General features: G+C 37.0%; 1 protein-coding gene and 1 long non-coding RNA gene across 3 annotated transcripts in view; one reads left to right on the top strand and one right to left on the bottom strand.

Moving 5' to 3' along the window:
* ARHGAP15 (Rho GTPase activating protein 15) overlaps nt 1-19,554 on the bottom strand; it is a 610,515-nt gene that overhangs the window by 266,472 nt on the left and 324,489 nt on the right. The gene's annotated exons all lie outside the window — the stretch shown is intronic.
* LOC121482155 overlaps nt 1-19,554 on the top strand; it is a 41,746-nt gene that overhangs the window by 2,252 nt on the left and 19,940 nt on the right. The window contains exon 2 of one of the 2 annotated variants that reach the window (XR_005985521.1): nt 15,172-15,209. The exons of the other annotated variant lie outside the window; for it this stretch is intronic. This is a non-coding gene — a long non-coding RNA (uncharacterized LOC121482155). The remainder of the gene's footprint in view (nt 1-15,171; nt 15,210-19,554) is intronic. 2 annotated transcript variants of the gene reach the window in all.

Genomic DNA, 19,554 nt, shown 5'->3' with positions numbered 1-19,554 from the left:
CTTTAGCCAATCTGATCATTCTAATATCACTTGTATTATTGATAATGACTAATGTTCTTAGACTGCTGGCAATGTGACAGGAAACTGTACTAAGTATGCTACGTCTCATTTAATCCTTATAACCATTCAATGTGGCGGGATCTCTTATTGTTGTCCATTCTACAGATCAGGAATCTGAGGTTCAGAGAGGTTAAGTCATGCAGCAAATAAGCAGCGGAGCCAAAATCAGACGCAGGGCTGCCTGATTTCGAGCCCATGGGAACTCCTAACCTGCCCCCACTGCCTGCCTTTCCATCTGTTTGGCAATGCTGTCAAAGTGCTAAGGACGTAGAGCGATGGCAATAGCCTCCTACTATAGTCAAGTACTTCCAATCCTTCCAACCTAAGGACTTAAATTATCTGCTGTACTTAAACTGCTGGCTGAAATGATCCTAGGTGGTGTGCATCACTATAGGCCTAAAAGGGAAAATGAGTTGCCTTAGGTGAGATTAGTGAATCGCAGGACAGTAACAGAGTTGATGGCTGAATGCTCTCTGGATTGCCAGTCAGAACAGCTGAAGATGGCATCTGGGTTGCACAGAGCCATAACCACCGCGAACACAAATTGAGCTCTTCTGCTATTGGGCTGTAGGCAAATTTGAGAATCACTCTCCATGCTCCAGGTGGCTGTATGCAGCAAGACAAGAATAAATATAGAAGTAGAGATGTAGGGTGGGGATTGGGACTCCCTTTTTAAGTAAATGGACTAGCCACCTAGCCAGATCTATCAATTTTTCAAGTCCTTGACTCCTGTCACCACACAAATCTTTTTCAAAGACAGACATACACCTAGCGCACAATAGTACAAGCACATGCATTCTCATCTGTAAACTCCTTAGCACTTCTCTCCAGCCAAGTCAGGAAATTTCAGTCTTCTCTATGCCCAACCACAAAGTCAACTTGTTTTATTCCTGGTTGCTTCATAGGAGTGAAGCTTCAGGATCAGAAGTTAGGGAGAAAGCAGAAAGCAGGCAAGAGCCACTAATCGATGGCCTCCTTCTAACAGCTAATGCTGCTTCCTAAACCAAATCAGACCAAACCAAACCAAACCAAACCAAACCAAACCAAATCAAACCAAACCAAACCAAACCAAACCAAAACGCATTCCTTTCTCTCTGATTTATTTCTTCTCTCTCTTTTGAATACTACATATTTTGGATTTTGAATTTGAATCTCAACCTTGTCATTTAACAGAGGTCAGATCTTATTCAAATAATGTTAAGTTCTTTGTGTCTCTATTTTCTCATCTGGTAAGTCGGGCTGATATCCACACTGAAGACTGTTGAATAAATTAAATGCAAAACACCCACTATAATATCTAGCGTGTGATAAGCATTCAATAAAACACTGCCAATTATGAATTATGAGGTTTTGATAGATGTTTTCTATCACAATCATGATTGTAATAGTCAGTAAGTGAACAGAACAGGTCATATGAAAATTGCCCTCCTCATCCTCACCCCAGTGTCTCTTATTTTTTCAACATTTCGTGGGCATTTACTATGTATCTGGTATTATTAGATTATAACCTTAGCTGCGGCATAAATTAAATATTTATTAATTTACATAAAATTAAATACATATTACTACAGATACAATTTTTGACTGCTATTTGGCTCTCAGTTGAAAAAAAGAATACTTGTATACAACCCCAAGAGTTTATCTGTGATTAATTTCTGCCAGGTAGAGTATATTTCAAGACTTTGAACATGTGTTGAAATCATTGGGTTTTGAAGAACTATCCATTAAAGACTTTCTGAACTGTGACAATGGATATTGACAGTGCTTGTCAGACTAAACCACTATTGATTGGCTCACATCATGTGTATAGCAAAACCAATTTCTTTCAAGTGCTTCTTCCTAACTGAAATACATTATTGAGCCTTCCTCTCTGTTTATTATAACACCCAAGCTCATCGTATGTAACACATCCAGCAAAAAGGTTTCTCAATGAGGGAAGCAGCAAACTATAACACAGAGAGAAGTGAAGGCACTTAGCAAGCCAAATAGTCTTGTACTGTAAGATGCTATTCCTTTGGAAAATATCGATCCCTTGCGGAGTCTTGTTTTTATTTTACAATCCTCTTGAATATGGAAAGATCATGGACTAACAGAGCTTTGCTATTGTTTAATGATCCTGTGACTCTCATGGTTTCTACCCCTGAATGAAACTATTTTAAGTATTGTGTGTATGTTTAAGTTGTGGGAAAGAAAGTGTTTATGTTGGGTCGCTGCTGCCCTGCCCACAAACACACACAGCACTACACACACACGTACTCCCCCAGGGATGTGACTTTTCCCAAACCTTAGAATGTTTTCTCCAGTGAGTGACTCAGGCCAACTTTGGCCATATGCTATGTATTGTACAGTTTTATTATTAATCTGAATTTGCATTGTTCCATTCTTCCCAAGAGGGCACATTTCTTACTGAAATAATGCTTTTACATAACAAAGAGCAGTTCTCATAATACTCCATGAGTGGGAGGAATTTTAGATTTATTTTTTTATTTGAAAATATCATTATTAAGCAAAACCTAAAAACATACCTTCCACAAGTACTGACTGATCATATCTCATGCTTTCTGCAGTGTCTTGGGAGCGTTCCTAGGCCCAAAGAAACTTCAGCCCTAGTTTTTACTCCTTAAGAAGCTTACAGTTTACTGTATATAAATGCCTGGGGAAAGCAGGGTAATCCTAAATTCTTAGCATAATTCTCAGGGTATTCCTAAAATTGCCACCCCTCTAAAAAACGATCCTTACAGCTCACATGAGTCACTCTGATGATAAAACAGGAGAGATTTTGGTTAACTCTACAAATGCTGAATTAATGTGGGATGGTGTTGCCAGTTTTTCTACTATGCTAAGTGTAGCTGGAAATTAAATTTTTTTTTTTTTTTTTTTTTTTTTTTTTTTGCTTAGAAGGGTGGTAAATGCTACATGAGCAAAATAGCTCATTCTTCAAAGCCTCTTATTAAGCAACAGAGTCCCAAGTTTACTTGCAAGTTCTAGATTAGGGTTTCTCCCAAGATAAGGCTCCCTTTGAGTCTTGCCTTCTGCTCCTTGCTGCGGCCCAGGAGAATGGCTGCACTCAGCACCCCGGGGCCATGCCCTTCCTCTGGCTTTGCCCCTTGCCTGTGGCCTTCTCACTCCCACATTCCCTTGCTCTGAGACAGGCTCCTGGCCTTGGGTCCATTCTCTTGGCATTCTTTGCAGGGGTCACAATGTCCTCAAGACAGTGGCAGCCTCCCATGCTTTTGTCAGAGAAAGATCAGGAAATGTCAGGCCTGTCAGTCCCTCACAAAATACTTTTAGTGGGACAGAACTTTCTATCAGAGGAATCATTTTGACATAAGCTTCTAACTATTTGCTCCAAAATGTGCGTGCGAACCACTGATACCCTCCCCCACAGGAAGGGTAATGAAAATGCACAGGGTATGCTGAGCAGAGCTGAGGACACAGTATGTAGTCTATGGCTAAGTGTTCAGGGATAGTGGAGCAGTTTGTCCTCACAAATGCTGACAGACAGCTGCACTTTGCAGCTGGCAGTGAGCTTATGCTCGCTAAACAAAGATCTAGCTGGAGCCCGGTGAATACTTGGCTCCATTGCAATAATCATAATTCATAACATACATTTCTAAAAAAGGGGAAAAATAGGAAAAGACCCATAAAGGCACATATCATTGTGACACTTGATGTATTGAGGATACAGGCTGCTTTATTTGTTGTCCATTTAGAATCTATCTGGGGTCCTGTATTGAGACGGTGGTCCTTGTGTATGGGTCATATGACACCGCTCTCTGCTTTCCAGCCACACCTTCAGATTCACTCTCCTTTCCATTAAAAAATAGTGATGGGAGATTTACTTTCTGTCAAATACCAGTTATTATCTCCAATATTTATTTTTCTAAATGAGTTCATTGTAATCAAATTGCCAAGCTTTTTCTTGTTTTTGACCATCAGATAACCCCATTCTTGGGCACAGCTCGTGGTGGAGTCACAGAAACATGAAATATTAACTCTGGAGTGAACATGAGGGAACATAGAGTAAATGCTTCTAACTTCTGAGATGAGGAAAAAGACCCCAACTTGTTTAAGCCACGTGCCTAAGGCCACATAGTTAAAGAAGCAGAAAGGTAAAGATTCAACTCAAGTTTCTCAACCACCATTTCTGGGTTTTTGTCAGCATATCCTCATGTCTCTCTAATCCTAGATTTAATGTGTTTAGAAAAACTGCCCCTGTTTCTGAAAGTGCCTCAGAGGAGCCAGTTTTGTTGCTGGAGGCGCCCACTACTGGCTCAGTTCTTCCAGTGACCAGGAATTTTATATTTGAATCTAAATTAAATCATATGATTGTTTTATTCAACATATTTAGAATTAGAGAGTTTTGAATAGAATATGGAAATATATTTACATTTATATGCATAATTTTGCATAATAACATGAAAAATACATGCCCCAAAGGGGAAATTACAGTAGCCTTTCTCTTGACATGTAGCAAAGCTACATGTTTTGCTATTATCCTTTTCTTTAACTTTTGGTAACCTGAAATCTGTGATAGATTATTATTATTTGGGGTTTTAAGCCTTCCCTTTCCCTAGGGAGAGAGGATCCTGCTACCAATTGCCAGGACACTCCTCCTGACACAGATGTCACTGAGGAGAGTGCTTTGCTGGATATCCTCTGCATGTGTTTCAGCCTAAACTAGGAGGGGATAGAGAGGATTGAGCTATGGATGGGAAAATGCATTTCACCGAGTGCCAACTCCTCTGAAATTCAAACTTTTGGACTATTGAACAGGCTAAGATCTTGGTTTTCTTCAAGCATGTTTACTCTTGACAAAGTAGAACTTCTGGTCTTGGAAAAAAAATGTCTTTGGGTTTTTAAGGTCTCTGAAAGCTTCTTCAGACATTAAGTACCTCTTACATAAAATAACACAGTGATGATTTAAGACCGGAGGAACTGGAAATGAGCGGATTAAATGACCTTTAAAATACACATAGGTTTAAAATTGAAAGGAAAATGCACTTAGCAAAAAAGCATTTGGGATTTATTTCTAAAATATGGTTGGAAACATTAAGCAAACTCAAAACGAGGCAACGCACACACATCCTCATTTTGACTTAAAGATCTACTTTAAATAACACAACAGATGTAGTCATCAGCATCTATTCCAACAGGGACACGCTGTGGATGGTGAGAAAGACACGGTAAGAGTTGAGTAATAATAAGAACTACTGTCATTGTTATTCCTTAATCCTTCAAACTGTCAAAGCAGACCAAGAGTAAAAGAGAAATATTCTAGCAGGATCTGACTCCCTCCCTGTTTTGTCAAGCAGTTCAGCTAGGAAATTTCCACCAGGAAATATTCCCCTAAATTAGTCATCAGAAAGCAAGTGTAGCTATTTTCATTCAATAGCACAAGAGAGAAAAAAATGAAAAACCACCTGTGGACTTTAGTCTGAAAACATGCCTGACAACACAAACAGGTGCTGGCTTATGTAATGGTTAAGAAAGCAGAGGGGGACAGAGCCCTTGCTAAGGAAAATTGAACTTAATTGTTCCATTGTGAGGGAATGGCCAACTGAGAATTATGTGCTCTGGGTCATATAACATTTTGGCAAACATATTTATTTTGCCAATTCTGTAGCCACGTGAAATAAACTGCCCTTGGGATACATGTTGAAGTCAAGAATGAGGGTGGGGCGAGGCAGATCTTCATGGTACAGTTTGGAATTTAATAATACTCCCTATATTCTCACCAAGCCTGACACACAGTTGGTGGTCAGTAAATAAATAAATAAATAAATAAATAAATAAATAAATAAATAATTGCATAGTGTCTGAGCAAAATGCATGGTAGAAAGTACACAGGCTTTGTGTTAAGATATCTGATCTTGAGTTCACAGATCCACCAGTAAGAAGGTTCACAGATCCACCAGGACTTTGCAGCCCTGAATTCCAACCTCCTCATCTGTAAAGTAGGGATACAAATATCTCAATTGCAACATCGTAAGCATTAAATATTATGATGTAAAAGACCACATGCTTTGTATGTACACAAGTAGGTTGCTATCTTTGTCCTTTTCCTCCCTTTCTTCCTCATCTTCATCATCCCTAACATCATTAACACAATTATGGATTGCACCAGAATCCATAAAACTGAGTTAAATGGAGCTGGTCTTTGGGCTTTGGGAACTAACAATGAAAAATTACAATACCCATATGTCTAAACAGAAATTAGATATGAATACTTGAAGACATTTGGAATAGGTATATAACAATTATGTTAGGCCTATATTAATATTAGCTATCAGTAAAGAGCTATGTCCATATGGCAGAGGAAGAGCCCTAGAAATTGTTTCCTGAAACAATTTCCACTTTTTTGCATGTTGTATACCAAATTCTCTAACCACATGAGTCTTTATTAATGATAGCTTTGATGGAAATAAATTTGCTGCCAATATAAATCTTTCCAGGTGAATGTATGGTGTGGGTTACTACTACCACTTTTCCTAATTAATAATAACTTTAAAAATAACAGTAATAAAATCTCTTATTTTATCATTACCTTAATATTGAAATCTTGTGTCTAACCAAATAGAAATGGCAGGAGGTCTGTTTTGATAAATATGGCAGCAACATTACCTTATATCATGATAACTGTCATCAGGATTGTGTTGCAAGTACATCCCATGCCATGCAGCCTCAAGGCACACAAATGCATCCTTTAATGATCACAGCTAAAACATCTTTTTTCTATTAAAAAAAAATTAAAGACCCTTAACACTTGATTAATTGCAGCTGGAATATTAGTTCTGGAGAAAATCTAAAGATCTGAGGAGCTGAATTATGAGTGTGTGTGGCGGGGGTGGGCGGTGAGGGGCAGGTGTGATGGAATAGGTTAGTAGACAGAAGATACTTTGCTTTGCTGCTGCAGTTCATAGGGTCATATCCACTACTTTCAAGCAAGATTAGCTCTGACCAGTAGAGTAAAAGAAAACTTGGAAGGATTGTCTTCTTGGTGAGCTTCCATACCATACCACCAGATGGAGACGATTGGTTATACTTACTGTCACTCAGAAATTCTACTTTATAGATACATTGGCCTCCTTACTCTTTCTTGAGCACGTCCTAGTTCAGGGCCTTCGCATATGCTGCTCCCTCTGACCTGAGCATTCTTTCTTTAGATATCTACATAGGCACTTTCCTCACTTCCCCAGGTCTTCCCCTAAGTCTTGTCACTCACAGCTTCTCCCTCTCTACTCAAAATCACCAGCCCTCTCCTCCCTTAAGTGTTCCCTATCTCCTTTCCTTTTTAAAAAAAAAAAAAAAATAAGTTTTTAAAGTTTTTTTTTTAAGTATCACTATCTCACCAATATATCTTTTACTTCTTTTTTTGATATTTCTTTTTTTCCTCCACTAGAATGTTAGCACAATAAGAGCAGAATTTTTGCCTGTATTGTATTGTATTTATTTATTTATCAGAGCCTCTAATCTCAGTCCCTAGAACAGTGCTGCGCAAATGATAAGTGTTCAATATAAATTAGTTGAATGAATATAAGAGTACTCTGAAGTCCTTTTTTAGAAAAATAAAATCTCTAATTCCTTTTTTAAAACATTTTTAATATGTGGATAAAACCCTATTTTCCATGAAAGTAAATTTCCATAATTTATAATACTTTATAAAGAAGGAAAATTATAATTGCTATTATCATTGAAAGACAATCTGACTTTATATTCACAACAGGTCTGAGAAGAGAAACAGACCCTGCCTCCAGGCCCTTTTCTTTAAACTTTGAACATCTAGAAAAAGTTGTGGTATTCTTTCCTTATTTACCTATTTATAAACATGAGTGTGAAATCATGTTGTTATTCTTCCTATTTTATTTAAATAAAAAAAGAACTTATATATAAAACACATTAAATATCTTTTAAGGATACTAGTACATCCAAGGATATATTAAAACTATTCTAGATGGTATTTATTAGGAGGAAGGTGAATGAGAGATGAAGGAAAAAAATAATCAAGATAGAAAACTTGCATGTCTAATAATTATAATAACAATGACAAGGATGTTGAGGATGATAAACTCAACTCTCTGTTTCAATCTATAAGAAAGACAGAGAGAAATTGATTGAGGGGGCAAGGTGCTGAGTTTCCTGGAGAGGCTGATTCTGGCCTAGCATGTGGCTGAGATCGCAGACTCCCTAAACCAGTACCATCCACATATGTAATTATAACTATTCTAGTAATAGCCTCAAAAAAGAACCAGCAGGCATTAATTTCAATAATATATTTTATTTAATCCCATCTATCCAAAGTATTATCATTTCTCCATGTAATCACTATGGAAATTATTAATGAGATATTTTAAATTCTTTTTCTTGTGCTAAGTCTTTGAAATCTGGTGTGTATGTCACACCTATAGCCAGTGCATCTCAATTCCGACTACAGTATTTTGAATGCTCGGTCACCACATGTGACTAGTGACAACCACATTGGACAGTGCAGTTCTAGAGGAAGCCTCTGGGTGTCCCGGCTGAATGTGGACATGTGTCAGTATAGAGATGACTCCCTGGAGTCCATTGGTGGGGCATCACTGCAGCTGGTACGGTGACCTGAGTCAGAGAGAGCCTCATCACACCCATGGGCAGCGGTGTGTCAGAAGAGAAAGCTTTCAACTTGCAAAGCCTTGTGCCCATGACAGAAATCAGAGTCACCAAAACCAGAGACATTTTCTGATGTGAGTTGTATTCCCCATTCTTTCTCCACTTGGCTTTATGTTAGTATCTCAATAGGAAAATTTGTATGGGGATCCAGAGTGATTCATTAGAGACAACAATTAAGAAAAAAGCAAGATGACTTTCACTGCATCTCAGGCTGATAGAGCAGGTCAAATGAGTTTTATTCTATTCTTTTATCTGCAGTAATTAGACTTCTGAATTTTGGTATGCCTATTGTCAAGTCCTGCTCTGTTGCAGTGTGCCACCGGTGAACATGCTAATCATCTCCCCAATTGGTTTTATACCCAAACACTAAAATAAATATATCTGGAAGGAGTGAATGGCTTAACTGTAGGCTTTCAGGAGTTAGGTGTTTTGAGTTTATAATCTGTGCTTTCTGTACTCATGACAGTTATAATAATTTCAAAGTGGCTTTAAGTTTATAATCTGTGCTTTTTGTGCTCGCGACAGTTATAATTTCAAAGTGGCAATGCTTACTTGACCTTCCTATTAAAGAGAAGTATATTTTTAAAAACTCATGACAAAATACAAAGTTTAAATTCTCACAAAGGGTCAGTTTCATATGATGTATTTCAATATAGGAAAGACTGGGTAGACAGTCTAGATTACATGTATTCTCCAAGTCATGGTTTGGTTTGGGGAGAATAATTGGAGACATACATGTTTAGACATAGTGTATACTTGACTACAGAATAAATTGGTTTTGTTCAATTTGAGATTTGGTTTTGCTCTTAATTGCCATATATTTAGCTGACTTGACTGCACAATGATTTGAATAGACTACTGATTTTACTTGTATGCCATCTCCCAGTATGGGAATCAATTCACATAGTCTCAGTCAAAAATTATTCCAACTCAGAAGTGTATATGTCTCTCAACTTTTATATCAAACACACACACACACACACACACACTCTCTCTCTCTCTCTCTCTCTCTCTCTCTCACACACACACAAAGGAATCCATAACATTCTTTGGGCCAGGTGAGCTATATTGTGCCATAAACCCTAGGAATTAATAACAAAACAACCAATCCATCATGACATGGAATACAAGAAAAGTGAATTCTGAGAAAGCAGCTTGACTAGTTAAACAATAATATTATCCATTTCAAATAGGTTTATGAAGCCCCAGGCTCAGTTATCAAAACCAAAGCCATATTCACCTTGATTATCAGCTAAAGACTTCAGGATCAACTTTATTTTCCCTCCAAATAATTTTGTTCATACTGAAAATAATCATCAGGTATCACTTTAAAGTTTTCATGTTTAAAAGTGCCTAAGAGGAGTTGAATATCAATAGAATTCCACTTTAATTTTAAGAACAGGATCATGTCTTAAATATGATGAATAGAATGAAAATTTTGCCAGGGAATAAAGAAAAGAAAAAAGCGAACTGGCTCCCATTCCCCTTGAAATTTTTAGTGTGCATGTAAGTACTTAAAATATAAACTATATAGCAATTGACACTGTGAAGCAATACATAATCAAACAAGACACTGTGAGGCAGATTGCAAACTTCCCTCGATCATGTTTCCCAGCTTTAGGAAAGCAAAGGTCTAATAAACATGAACTTGAACTACAGTGAACGTACTCAAATCATCCTTAGAAAATAGGTATTTACAACAACAAAGTAGTACTGTAATGGCAAAGATAGATGAACTAAGCTTAGATCTGTGTAATATAAAAAAGGAAACTGATTATATAGTACAAATAATTTTGCTGTAATATGACAGCCTAATGACTTAAGTGCCCAATATCGTCATTATGGTTCTGAACCCCTTGTGCATTAGCAATAAAGACTGAATATAACTACTGTATAATTCATATTTTTTCCATGAAAATCTTGTTCTTCTTTTAAAATAGTTGCATCTATAAGATCTGTAAGCCTAAATGGAAAAAGTTAATAACTTGAATTGTATATTATGTCTGTGATGTGGTCTGAAGGTGTTCTCAACGAAGTTTCTAACCAATCTTTTTGATGGAAGGAAATGATAGTTTTGGACATATGAGTTTATTTTAAGGTTCCTTAATCTAGTAAGAAATGCCTATTTTGTTGTACTGTACATTAATTTATGGTGTACATACGTCCATGAAGATTGTATAGTTCTTAGCTAACTACTGTTACATATCTGACCAATGCATTTTAATTTCATGGGAAACAACAAATACTTGATTTGAAAGTCTAGCAAGTCTTTAAAATGTTCATCTTTACTGAATATTTGCAATGCATACAGCCACTAGTTTAACCCTTTTGCTAAACAGGGTAAATGAATTGTACAGAATAGTAATTAAACAAAAGACTGCAAAAGAAATCATGGAATTGAACACTGGGACGAGGCATTATTTCAAGTTTTCAGATCCATTTCCTTGGATCCCAAGTCTTTATGTTTGCTAGAAATCTCTCCTCTCTCATATTAATACGAAAGAAAGTGGTGCTTAAAAATGTAGCAAGTGTAGGTGTTTTCAGGCCACAGAGACGTGTATCACGAAGCTATTTTTCTAAGAGATGCTGAGAAACATGAGAAATTAAAGATGTTATTATCTTGTATTTTCTTCTTTTAACGTTTGTAAGGGAGCAGCTGTGCCCGATTCTTAGTGTAAAAGGAAAACCATATCAATTTTACTCATTTTTGCGTTTGGAATGAACATGTGATGAGAAGTACATTTTGCCATTACCGAATCAGGAGATGTGACAATAATTGTAATGGGTGTTGTTTCATCTACCTGCTAAACTGGTCCTCCTTGCTCAAAATATGGTGTTGTGGGGTGGCATCAACCATCTGGCATCACAGAATGAGAGTTTTACAAAGAAACTTCTTGGATGTCTAAAAATGATGTGAGGATAGACAAGCCCCTCAAGGGTGTCTGCACAGATGCAAATCACTTACATTTGCAAATGTGTGCACAAAAGAGAGGATGGAATTACCGAGCGAATGGCTCCCCTCAATTACCTGCTTTGTGCCTGAATATGCTTGATTTATGAGCATAGGACTAGGAGTCAGGAACTTGAAGAACGAGGAAGACAAAACTCATCATGTAAAATACTCCTTTCCACTGATACTCAAAACACAACGTATGAACGCTTGGACAAATATATATGCTGGATTTATACAACCAACTTTTTTTCCTTCATAAGCTGAAATTGAAAAAAAAAATATATTCAATTCAAGCTGTCTTTTCCATGAGTCTTGAGAAACTGCATTGTTTTGAAAAAAAAATTGGCTTGATTTTCACAATTTTAAAAAAATGGATATGTGAAGAATAAGATTGTGCCCATAAAAGCCAATTGTTTCCAAACTGCGCTGTATTGTTTGGCCCAAATAATTTGTCCTTCTATATGGAAGTAGGAAACCATGACAAACTAAAAATACAATAGCCAATCAAAACAAAAATTCTTCTGTGAAATCACTTTATCATCCTGGGATATTTACTAAGACCTCAAACAACTCCCCCACCTGCCCTGCCCAGGCCAGTGTGACAAAAGCAAACTCCAGAGACCACAACACAACAGGAACCATTTTTGGAAGGAGGAGGAATAAGGAAAGAATTCCATTTCTATGTTGTCCCTGCTGTTCAAGGAACTAGTTTGTTGACCAGCAAATATGGTTGTCTTGTTAAATAGAGTCCTAAAGAAAGACGTGACAAAGCATTCAAGGCATGGAAAGACTTTGCTGTCTTCTCTTGCAGAAGGAACTAGTGGGTTGATGGAATTTGGGCTTCTGAAAAGTGTCATACCTAAACACAAATGGAGATCGTAAAGCTCATTAAAAATGTCATGGTTGCTAATATAACAAAAGGTGGCCCTTAGTTAATTTTTATGTGGTGAGATGTCAAAAGTAGTGATGAAAAGAAAAACATATTTATACTTTTTCTCACTTGCTTAGCGTCTAAAAGGTAATTATATTTTCAAACATTTTATGCTTTTTTTATATGTAAGATATCAGCATAACTTTCTGCTAAAAAAAAGTGTAAATGAGGATTTTAAAATACTGTGTCAGTCACACCCTAAAAATGCAGATATTAACACAATGAGGAAGGCCTTAGTGACTAGATTTCCTATATATTTAATAGCCCATATTCATCATATCTGAGAGTAAATTATCTATTGCAATTACCTATGATTCTAAGACTATAGACTTCTTATTACCAAGACCTTTGCTTTTCTCTGATTTGGTCACCTTGGTTAAAATATTGTGGGATTTTGGTCCAGCCCTGGAAATGAGAGCCAGCTGCAGAAACCCGTTTAAGACTGACCTTAGCACCCCCTGTTCCTTCTTTCCTACTCCTTACTCTCCCATTTCCTTTGCCGTACCTTTGCTCATCATGGATCTTTTGGCTAGTGCTTATTATTAAAATATATTTTAAAATGTTCATGGAAAGCCACAAAAGAACAAAAACAGGAAGAGGTTAAGGAGGAAAGATATAGGGAAGAGGAAAAAATATGGCAGAGTGCTAAAGAGGGGGCCAGGAAAATCATTTTGAGGGAATGATGGGAAAAAGGCTGCCCGTCTCAACATTTTAAAGATAAAATGTGTTTATTAACCTAACCTTTTAACTATTTTAAAAGAAAGGTTTTTTAAAAAGATTTAAAATAGTAAAATTAAATAATTGACTGTGATAAAGACGTCACTGCTTTAGGAGAATGAGAAGGATTTTCTGATAAGGTAAAGGAAAATTATCCAATAAAAGGGTTAAGTTGATGTGGAAATCTAACCAGTAGGATTTTGATATTATGAATACCTATGGTAAAGAGAAAAAATTAGAAACTAAGAAACATTATGAGGATGCAACCTAGAATAGAAATATCTAGAAATGCCATAGTTCTCCAAAATAAACTTCTTGAGATGTTTTGACAATTAACAAGTAAAGAAGCAATACTAGCCTTGATTATATCATTTCCACTGTAACAGAAGTTATCTTGCTGAGAAATTGACATAGAAATTTCTGTTATTTACATTAAGAAATATAAATAACTTGTCTGGCAAGATGAAGCATAGCTTTCTAAACTTACATGAATATATGGAGATTTATTAAGTTATTTATTTTCGCTTTTTATGTTTGCCATAATGTTTGCTCTATTAATAAAAATTCATTTCAGGTTATGCTGTTGTTATGTCCTCAATCACTAATGCAATTTGTTCTGTTGCTCAAATTTAGAACTCCATTTTCTATAAAACTATGATAATTTCAACTTATTCTTTTTCTAAGATTTTATTTATTTATTTGAGAGAGAGAGAGCACCCAAGCAGGGGGAGAAACAGAGAGAGAGGGAGAAGTAGGCTACTCGCTGAACAGGGAGCCCGATGTGGGGTTCGATACCAGGACCCTGAGATCATGACCTGAGCTGAAGATAGATGCTTAACGGACTGAGCCACCAAGGTGCCCCAGTTTCAGCTTATTCTTTATTTCTATCAAATTATATCTAACTTACCAGGTCACCATTAAAATAAATATAATTTAAAAAATTATCACTAACTTTGATTCTCCTAACATCGATTGGATAAATCTAAAGATGTTATTTTAACTTATTCTAATAGGAAAATAGCCTTTACTTCCAAGTCTCTAGAAGTTCCAGCGAGGCTGGCCTTGGCTGTCATTGGTCTCACCAAATCAAAGCTAAATAAGTGGTTTTGATTAAAGTATATTTAATTTTTTTAGGCATTCCAAGCATTACGTAAGTCACTCTATAATCTTACTTTTTGGAAAAAAGGGTGAGACACATGGGAGAAAGTAGAATTCTGCTGTGGAATGGAGATGTCTCCATGAACAGGACAGAGAAGTGTGGGAGTTTCTGCTAGCGCTGCACATCACGGAATGGACTGCAGAGCGGGGGAGCTAATTCTAATTTTCCCAGCCTCTTGACAGCTGTGTGACGTTGGGGAAATGAATGTGCCCGTGATGGCTTTTGAATGTGTCAGCCTCGCTAGACTGAACTATAGACCCTAGTTACTCAATCACACACTAATCTAGGTGCTGCCATGAAGGGATTTTGCAGAGGAAATTAAAGTCTCTAATCAGTGGACTTTAAGTTAATCGGAAGTGAGCTCTTTAAAAGAGGGTTTATGCATTCCTTGAGGCCAGAGACTCCAAGTAGCTCCTGCCTGAGGAATTCCAGTCTGGACCTGATTTCCCCTGCCTGCCTGCCAGCCTGCCCCATGGACTTGAAGCTTGCAAAGCCAGCCCCCACAATCGCCCCTCGTTGTCTCTCTGTCTCTCTCTCTAGCTGTCTGTGCATCTTCCACCCTTCCTACTAGTACGGTTCTGCTTCTCTGACCCTGACTCACACGGTGCCTTTTTGGCCTTTCACCTTTTGTAAAAGTGCAATGTTGGTTAAATATAATCTCAGTTACCTTGCCACCTTTAATGCATGTGACTGTGATTTTAGGGCCACATTCTCTTATTTGAAGGACATTTTTAAAGAAGGTGAGTTGATTTGTTCACTATTGTATCTCCGGTGCATAGGACAGTGTCTAACGTATGGCATGAACGGAGGGATGGATGGCCTATTCTCTGTGTGTACTGGGCATGTGAAGTTGGTCTCATGGTCAGTGAAGCTTTGTGTTTTCCTATTGTTGACATTGTGGGAGAGTTATCCATGAGGAACTATCTCTTCTCTGTAGCCTTTTAAGCTTTTTAAGTGTTTTTCCAAAGTTAAAAACTTTAAGCTGTCACTTTTATAGAGAAAAATTTCTACCACAGAACCAAATAATAATAATAATAATAATAATAATAATAATAATAATAACCATAATAATAAACACTCAAGCAAGCAACAAAAATCCCTGGCAGGATGGAGATGATGAGTCAATTTCAGTTTATATTATACATTTTACCACAACCATCACTATATTTCATGCGCACCTTCACACAGTCCATTTTTAATGGTGAACTTCAAGTCCTGTTGGAACCAGTGTTAATGCCCATTTGTTCAATGTACTATGCTGACACCCCAAAGGCAAATTACATTTACAGGCAATTTCAGAAGCAGAATTAATTATCGTCTTTTTTATATATATTTCATATTTCCTTATAGAAAAAAGGCACTCTAGGTCATACTGAAGAAAAGGTGAAAAATAGTACATTTTTTTTTTGTTAATTTAAGATTTTTCCCAATGAATTTTTTACATCTGTAGATTCCATTACTTGAGTTGCTTCCTTTAAATGATGGTGGAAAAAAAACACATTTCTCTAATGGTAGCAAAAATCAATTCATGTTAGCCCTTATATCATTTAGCCCAAACGAAGAAATTATATATATTTATGTTCCCTGGGGTTTCTGCTCAATTCAGGGAAATGAAGGCTTCACACTTGAATTCACGGACTCGAAAGCATGCCAAAGGGAAAGAGGACTCTTCTAGTACAAGTCAACTTTGAAGAAAATGTTCAAGGATTTTTTTTTTTAAGATTTTATTTATTTATTCATGAGAGACACAGAGAGAGGCAGAGACACAGGCAAAGGGAGAAGCAGGCACCCTGCAAGGAGTCTGATGTGGGACTCGATCCCAGGACCCCAGGGTCACGCCCTGAGCCGAAGGCAGCTGCTCAAGCACTGAGCCACCCAAGCACCTCTAGTCAAGGATTTTATTTTATTTTTTTTTTTTTAATTTTTTTTTTTTTAATTTATCTATGATAGTCACAGAGAGATAGAAAGAGGCAGAGACACAGGCGGAGGGAGAAGCAGGCTCCATGCACCGGGAGCCCGACGTGGGATTCGATCCCGGGTCTCCAGGATCGCGCCCCGGGCCAAAGGCAGGCGCCAAACCACTGCGCCACCCAGGGATCCCTAGTCAAGGATTTTAATGTAAAGATTGGCTTGAGTCTTCTAGACTCACTAAGGGCTAATATCTTACTTCAAATCAAAGGGAAATTTTCCTGGCAGCAAGGCCTCTCTCCCAGAGTTGATGTCAGATGTTTTGCCCATGTTCTGTGTGTCTGTTCCCCTGTGTCAAAGGTGGCAGGCATGCTCCGGGAGCTGCCAGCCCTTCTGCCCCTGCAGGATAGGGCCCTTGCCCTGAATCATGGCACAACTCAGAAAATCAACAGAGGCCATCGGCACTCTGGGGTCCTTTCCTAAATGTCCTCCAAAATGGCAAGATTTCAACTTTCTCCTCATACTCTCCTTTCCTTCTTGTGAATGAGAGGAGGAAGCACACATATATGTTACTTAGAAAGGATCAAAGTTTAGATAAAATCTTCTAAGAAAATTGTATCACTTCTTGATTAAATACAATTGAGAGAAAAAAAATAATATTGAAGAATAATAATCCTGATGCAATTACCATAATCAAACAATAGATCACAATTTTTGCTTCATGTCTAAGGTCTGGTTAGGATACAATAAAGTCTATAATTCAACAGTATTCAAGTACTTTGTCTTCCCTTTACATTCTAGCTCTTTGATGAGAAATTGTGTCTTCAGAGTCTAGATTTATATTTTTTCAGATATATGTCATTCATGCTTTCATGTATGGAGAGGATAAAGTAAAATTAATAAAACTAGTAGTATGTATTGTAGTCATTATGTGTGTGTATATACACACACATATGTGCATTTGTGATGCATATGTGTATGTGCGATTGATATATATAGTAGTCATATGTCCAAGCAGGTTTCTGCTTTCATAATTCTTATTAAACAACTTTTGTAGCCTGTTTTTTCTTCCCCACACTTCACATTACGCCATGCACAATCATTCTATGATTATATTTTGAAGACGAAAATGTTCATGGCTACATAATACACCATCATATAAATGCACCAGGACTTACTTAACAGGTGCCCACTATTGGCAGGTGAATTATTTCATTTTTTTTCCACTGTGCTCAATAGCACTTTAACTCAGACTTTTAGATTGTTATTATTTCCTTTGAACAGATTTCTAGAACTGAAATTTAGTTTGAAGAGTACAAAATTTTAAGGCTGTTAGTGCTCATTTCCAAATTGCTTCACAGAAAGCTCATATATACAATAAAGATAGAATAGTTATATATAAAACTGCATACACATGCATATGCTTTTGTATCTGCATATTTCTGAAGTAAGAAAGTGTAATATTTGATGACAAGATACATGAAAAAATGTAATATGTTTTCTTCTTTTTAATTTTGTTTTTGTTTTTAAGCGATAGATTTGAAGTACTATGACTTACTCCATCTTTACAATTCAAGATGTAATAGGGCAGGATGCAGAAACAAAGCAAGTAAAGCATTCTCATTTAACTAGATGCATCATTTTGGCATGTTCATCTTATGCAAATGCCTTGATCCTTTGACTTGGATTAAATGTTGGCAAAAGCAAATCATTGCAACTTGGATCTTCTTCTATGCCTACTCAAGTCATCCTACTTCTCATACTCCACTGTAGCTCTGGAACAGTGTTCACCATGACCTTCCTGAAATCTTCAAGTCTTACTCTGGTATCACTTGTTAAAGCAGGAGACAGGTTATTAAAAGTTATCTCCCACTAGGCTAACCTAAGCTACTAGCAATCTTAAGAACCATTAAGTTAGTATATAAAAATATAAAACTATGTCTCCACATATTGAAATCAAGTTGCGAGAATGATTTTCAGAGCATTAGTTCCCTGAGGCTAAAGATCTAACCAATGGCTTCCATTAAAAAAAAAAAAAAAAAAAAGGATAGTATACTAGTTAGATGAGAGCTCATAACCATCCTGACTAGTTTACCATTATTTACATACATTATCTCAAGCTAATCACAGACCAAGTAGTGCAACCATCATTTCATAAAATTGTTCTGTATTGTCATATTTAGTTGCTGTGAGATGCCAAAGCAAGTGAGTCTTGACTTCAAAGTAATGAGTAATGGTTCATCCACAATGCAGAGGAAAACATTAGGAAGAAGGGGTTAAATTGCTTTTTTCTTAAACTACTTGTGAAACAGATATGGACTTTAATGATATTAGTTGACAAAACCCAGAGTTCTTAATAGGTATGAGTCCATTTTCAACTGTTAAAGAGCATGAAGAACTTTCAGACCATTCTTTTTCATGGCCTATGATCACCAGCCTTTCAATAGGAATATCCTTCCCCCTTTCTTGCTTTCTAATCACACTATCGGTAGTGCTTGAAGAGTTTGTGTGAAGGTCTCCAGAGCAGAGTCCTTTGAGACACTTATTGGAAAATCAGCGTTGAAGCTCTTGTCATATTGGACATCTCAGTGCAGACTCCTGCTGTTCATGGCAGCAGTGGCTGCAGTGGTGGTAGCAAGCTTTCTATTGCTTTGATTTTTAGTTCCTAGATTATATGTGCATTTTAAGATTTTTTTATTTATTTATTCATGACAGACACAGAGAGAGAGAGAGAGAGAGAGAGAGGCAGAGACACAGGCAGAGGGAGGAGCAGACTCCATGCAGAGAGCCCAATGTGGGACGCGATCCTGGGACTCCAGGATCATGCCCTGAGCCAAATGCAGATGCTCAACTGCTGAACCACCCAGGTGTCCCAAACTTGGGACATTTTTGAGGTAGGTTTTGAAGGACTGTATTTAGATATTCTACTTTTTTACTTAGTTACTTTGGTTAACTTTTCCAAAATAACCTATCCCATTGGTTTTGCATCTATCAGAATACAATTTTATATACGATTGTCTTGAAATGTAACTTCTTTTGTATCTGTTTCACATTTTAAATTTTAGTTAATTGTGCTTCATGTCCCTTTCAATTAGACTTTTCCATTTTTATTTCATTCTTAACAAGATTATTTTCCAAAGAACAACCTTTTAGTTCAATAATGATTTGTCTTTTCTT

This window comes from Vulpes lagopus, chromosome 24 (genome assembly GCF_018345385.1).
Source record: "Vulpes lagopus strain Blue_001 chromosome 24, ASM1834538v1, whole genome shotgun sequence".
Taxonomy (NCBI): domain Eukaryota; kingdom Metazoa; phylum Chordata; class Mammalia; order Carnivora; family Canidae; genus Vulpes; species Vulpes lagopus.
This window is presented reverse-complemented; position numbering and strand designations above follow the sequence as displayed.